This window comes from Bos grunniens, chromosome 19 (genome assembly GCF_055505025.1).
Source record: "Bos grunniens cultivar Pamir isolate PY7600 chromosome 19, Bosgru_T2T1.0, whole genome shotgun sequence".
NCBI lineage: Eukaryota > Metazoa > Chordata > Mammalia > Artiodactyla > Bovidae > Bos > Bos grunniens.
In genome coordinates this window covers 6970883-6976867 of record NC_141183.1, presented here as the reverse complement: position 1 = coordinate 6976867, position 5985 = coordinate 6970883, and the positions used below count along the sequence as shown (strand labels likewise).

Genomic DNA, 5985 nt, shown 5'->3' with positions numbered 1-5985 from the left:
CGCTTCCCTAGCAGCCCGCTCCGAGGGGTGGACCCAGAAGCCGCAGGCCAATCAGGAGAGGTATGCAAAATATGAGGCGGGGCCGAGGGCGGGATCTCCGCGATGAGGCGGTCGGGCTGTTGCTGAACCAACCCTCCCCTTCTAGTCTCACTCCAGTTTCACTCAATGTGTGAAATCGTTTGTTTACCTACTGTTGTCTCTCTCTCCCTGTAGATCTCCTAACAGCAACGATCTTGTCTCTCGTTCTCAGCTGGCTCTTCAGTGCCTAGAGCAGGCTGAACCATTGCTACCTTCCATGAACACTCTTGGAATGAATGAAAATTAATTTAAAATTACCTTTAGGAAATTGTGTTTAAATGCCTGTGGCCTGAAACCTCACGCTAGGAGTGGTGAACTTTGACTGTTACCCGCATTTTGGGTCTTTCCCTTTAAGATCCCGTTTCCCTCTACTTGAGATCCATATCTTACGCCCAATTACACTGCTTACACCGTATATAGTGTCACCTCTCCGAACATTCTTTCCTTAAAGGAGTTTTCAGAATCAAGTATACATGTAACTCATTTTTTATTAGGACCTACCACGCACTGGTACTATTAAAGCACCCTGACCATAACCCACTCTAAATACATGTGGCAAATACATCCGACAAAGGACTTGTATCTGGAACAGAGAAAGAACACCTGCAAATTCACAAGAAAGCTCAGTGGAAAAGTGCATAAAAGACTTGACCAAGCACTTCATAAATGACCCAATAAACATGTGACAAGGCATTGAACTTCTTTAGAAGAATCAAGGAGGCACCATTGTTTCTGTAACAAACTACTCCAAATTTAGTCACTTCAAACAACACGAATTTATTATCTTACAGTTCCGCAAGTTAGAAGATTGACGTGGCTCTCGATGACTAATATCTAGTTATCTGCAAGGCTTTGTTCCCATCTGGAGGCTCCAGGCAAGCATCTCTTTCCTTGCTGCTCCTACCTTCTAGAGGCTGCCCACATTCCATGGCCCATAGTCACCCTTTTCCATCTTGAAATCCACCAACAGAAAATGACCTTTCTCACGCTGGATGACTCTGACATCTTTGGCCTCTTTCTTCCACTTTAAAGACCCTTGTGTGTACACTGGAACCACCTGAATAATCCAGCATAATCTGCCTCATCTCAAGATCCTTGATTTAACCACATCTGCAAAATACCTTTTGCTAGGTGAAGTAACATATTCAAAGATTCTGGTGATTAGAATGTGGGCATTTGGGGGTGTGTGTGTCATAATTCCATTTACATAAAGTTCAAAATTGGCAAAACAAATCTAATCAGGATAATATTTGGCCTTGGGGAGACATGTGGGGGAACACTAGGGGCTGGAAGTGTTTTATTTTCTGATCTGGGTGTTGGTTACACACAGGTGTGTTCATTTGTAAAATCACTTACGATACATGCATTTCTCTGAATATGTTATATTTTAATAGAATAGTTTACTCAAGAAGAAAAAAAAATTCCTATGGCCAAAAAACAGTCAGTTTCTGTCCTTCTGTAGCATGCATTCTAGCAGGGATAAATAAATGTGCTATGAAGGAAATTAACAGGGTCAAAGACACTAAGACAGAAAAAGCTGGACATACATCAGAAACTGAAGGAAGCCCAGCATAACTGGAGTGGAGTGGATAGAAGAGAAATGAACTGGAGTTAGTGCCATGGGAAAGAACTGGGGATTTTATTTGGTTCCCAATAGACAAAGAGACCCAATAAAACGCTTTTCATTTCCAGTTGTGAAATATCCCTGGCAATTTTGGAGCATGGATTGGAGGAGAGCAAGAGTGGAAGCAACATGGGACTTCCCTGGCAGTCCAGGGGTTAGGACTCCACACTTCCACTGCAGGGAGCACAGGTTCAATTTCTGGTCAGAGAATTAAGATTCCACAAGCCAAGGGACCAAAAAAAAAAAAAGAAAAGAAAGAAAAAGAAATAAAGAGTAGAAGCAAGAAGATCAGTTTAGAGGCTTTTGTGATCATGTAGGGCACGTTTGACAGCAGTGGAGATGGAATGAGATGAGAAATATTTAAGCTAAAGAAGGCTGAGAGCCAAAAAGTTGATGCTTTGGAATTGCGATGCTGGAGAAGACTCTTCAGAATCCCTCATACAGTAAGGAGGTCAAACCAGTCAATTCTAGAGGAAATCAACCCTGAATATTCACTGGAAGGGCTAATGTTGAAGCTCCAATATTTTGGCCACCTGATGGGAAGACCGACTCTTTGGAAAAGACTGATGCTGGGAAAGACTGAAGGCAGGAGAAGAGGGCAACAGAGAATAAGATGGTTGGATAGCATCATGGACTCAACGGACATGAGTTTGAGCAAACTCCAGGAGATAGTGAAGGTCAGGGAAGCCTGGTGAGCTGCAGTCTATGGGGTCTCAAAGAGTAAGACACCACTTAGCGACTGAACAACAACAACAAAGATACACAGGTGAATTGACTGAAAAATCGGAAAGATGCCTTAAATGTGTGGCTGTAATAACTGGGCAATGGTGATGCCATTTATTGAGATGGGGACAAAATGAGTCTAAGGGACAAACAGGTTGGGGGGCTGAGATCCAGAAGGGACTGGTCAGCACACCCAAACCACCAAATCCCCTTCCATTTGTTCATTTCTTCATTCTGCAGCCCGTGGATATGTACCCACAGGAGCCAGGGAGTTTAAGGAGTCCCCAGAGAAGAGCAGGGGCAAAGGGCTGGGGGCCAGGACCTGGGCAGTGAGGATGCTAGCAATGAAAAGCAAACCTGTCAACCTGAAAATTCACCCCAACCTGCAGTTAAGAATGCTTTCTGTGAGGACTTAGAACAGGGGTCCCTCACCCTCTGGGATCTAATACCTGGTGATTTTAGGTGGAGCTGATGTAAGAATAATAGAAAGAAAGTGCACAATAAATGTGATGTACTTGAATTATCCAAAATCACAGCTGCCGTGCCCCCGCCCCGCCAATCCTGGCTGGTGGATAACTTGTCTTCTATGAAACCGGCCCCTGGTGCCAAAAAGGTTGGGGACCACTGACTTAGCAGACCCCCATGTTTGCAAACATCCGGCTCAGAGGTCATCACTCAATTCTGGACCTTTACCACACTGCCCACATCCTCAGCATGACCCAAATACGCTCCCTTCCTGGAGCCACTCGCTCCCTGCCCCAGCCACGGAAGCATCGCCTGGCAGGGATAAATAAGCCTGTCACAAAGGCTGGATTCTTTTGCTGCCTGAGCACTGGGCAGAGTGATTCAGGCTGGAGCCCCTAGATCTCAGGAGGCTGGTGCGGGAGGTGAGCTAGAGCTGGGCAACCAACTCTTCTAGGTTGGTGGGGTCTCCTTGTCCTGCCTGCACGGGACCGAGGGTAGAGGCTGGGCTGACTGGGGTGGAATGCCTGCTACATGCCAGGCCTGTGCTGGGCCCTTTGCCTGGATTGGTTGGCTCCTTGGCCAGTGAGGCCACTCCCAGTGCCTTCAGGGCAGACAGTTTTAATACTTTCAAAACTATTCCAGGAGGAAGAAAATCAGATCTGCCTTTGAAGAAGGAAATTTTCTCAGCCTCCCTGAGCTACCAGACAACAAGCCCTGGATTCGATCCACTTCAGGCCTTTCCTCTAAGCAGGGTAGAGTCAAGCCCAGCGGTTGGAAGTAGCAACGACCCGACCTTGGTAACCCCCAGAACACTCATCAGTGGGTCAGGCAGACCTGTTTCGTGGTGCTCCTTGTCAGGAGCATCAAGACTCCGCGCTGATGGTCAGAGCCTTGGCAGCTTCGATATCCCCCCCCACCCCCCAACTTTGGGTACCGTGATTCCTCTGGGGGAATCAGTTTCACACTGACCAGGCACGCTTACCGAGCTCGCACCCGAGCTCCTGGGAAATGCAGCCCGGATCCTGGGCCTGGAACCCGAGCACAGATACAGAACCCCGGGGTAGCTAGGACCCAGACTTGACGGAACCGCCCTCCGGCAGAGTGCCCCCCGAGCCCAGCCCACCGGAAGTGACAGCGCATGCGCAGGCCGTGCTGACGTTGGAGGGTCCCGGCGCTCCCGGTTTTACGAGTACGCTGGGGGAGGGGCCGGGTGCCAAGCCCGCGCCTCTGGGCCCTCGGGGTATCCTCCGACCCCACAAGCTGCGCATCTAGGGTGCTCCCACCCCTGCAGGCCTCTCTACCCTCCCTGTCCCCAGACCCGTCATTCCAGCGCTGGGCTTAACGTTGCACAGAAAGATCTCACCCCTTCTCTCCCTTCCAGCGGCCTGAGGTCAGGCCCTGGCGGGGTAAGGCGCTCAGTAATACACTGGATGAGTGGGGTCATCCGGGGTCCACCCCACCTTCCCCCCTCCACCATCTGAGTGTGTTCCAGACAACGGTCTGTTCTGAAAGAGGAGTTATGTTCGTCTCCTGAGTCCTTGTGGTCAGGAAGTGCTGCTGTGTGTTTGCCTCAAATCCCTACAATTAATCCCTGCTGTCAGCAGTGACCTTTAGGATCCTGCTGCGGGGCTGTTCTCCAGTGGCGTCATTCTTACTCCTTCAATACTTCCTCCTGGGGTTGTTGGGAGGGCCCTGAGTTAACACAGACCAAATGCTTAGAACAGTGACTGGGCCAGGGGAGCACTATTCAGTATTTGTTCTTAGGATGATAATTATTGTCACTTTTGGGGGGGCTGTTGTGAGTCTTAGTTGCGGCATGCAGGATCTTTAGTTGTGGCATGTGGCATATAGTTCCCTGACCAGGGATTGAACCTGGGATCCCTGCATTGGGAGCACAGAGTCTTAGCCACTGGACCATCAGGGAAGTCCCTACTGTAACGTTTTTACCTGAGAATCCACTCTTTGCCCATCACTACCCCTCTTCTGGCAGGGCCCCTGATGGAGGCTGGGGAGACAGTCCAGGGCCTTACCTTCCTGGTGGGGGGTCAAGGGGTCAGTTCAGGCCTGCAGTCAAGGCCTGAGACGTGGGCCTGAGAGAACTGGCTGTCTGGGCTCCCATCCCAGCACTGGGCCCCCTGCATGGAATCCATTTACCTCCCAGCAGACTGAGAGCTCCTTGAGGGCAAGGACTCCAGCTGGCACATAGCAGATGCCTGATGAAGGAACAAATGAGTGCTCTAAAGCCAGTGGCAGGGAACTTCCCTTGCAGTCCAGTGGCTAAGACTCGATCTCCCAATGCAGGGGGCCTGGGTTTGAACCATGGACAGGGAACTAGATCCCACAGCCATAATGAAGATTGAAGATCTAAGACCCGGCATGGCTGAAATAAAACAAAGACAGTGGCAGAATCATATTCCTTGACCCTCCTTCTTTATCCATCTCCACTCCAGAACACTTGCACCACTTCAAAGACTTGTGTGTGCATACTAAGTCGCTTCAGTCATGTCCAATTCTTTGTGACCCTATGGACTGTAGCCCATGAGGCTCCTGTGTCCATGGGATTCTCCAGGCAAGGATACTGGAGTGAGTTGCCATGCCCTCCTCCAGGGGATTTTACCCCACCCAGGAATTGAACGCCTGTCTCTTAACATCTCCTGCAATGGCAGGCAGGTTCTTTATCACTAATGCCAGCTGGCAAGCCCTGAAATGCTCTCAAAGGAACTAAAAACTGAATCTGAGAAGCAGTTGGTGAAAATGTACCTTTCCTATTGATTGAAGTGGATTACCAAAGTGGCTCCATCTTCTGTGATCACCTAGGAGTTTTCTTCACTTGGTTCTCTGTGTGCTAGGCCTGTGCTGGATGCTGGGAATACAAAGAACGAGATAGAGCTGGCCCCCGCCCTCATGGAGCTTGCATTTCAGTAGGAGACATAAATCAAGCAAAAAGGCAAAAACACTGAAGATGGTGGTGAAAGTTTTAGGAAGCACATTGAGGGTGAAATAGCAACATCTGGGGATGAGGAGTCGCTCAGGAAGAGTTTCCTTTGGCAATGGGGTTTGAGCTGTGCAGCCTGTGAGGATCCTGATCAGGGGTC

General features: G+C 49.3%; 1 non-coding gene across 1 annotated transcript; it reads right to left on the bottom strand.

The window, feature by feature from the left end:
- Nucleotides 1-4741: 4741 nt before the first annotated feature.
- On the bottom strand, nucleotides 4742-4814 carry TRNAG-CCC (transfer RNA glycine (anticodon CCC)). The gene has a single exon. It is a non-coding gene; the product is annotated as a tRNA-Gly (tRNA).
- Nucleotides 4815-5985: the final 1171 nt, after the last annotated feature.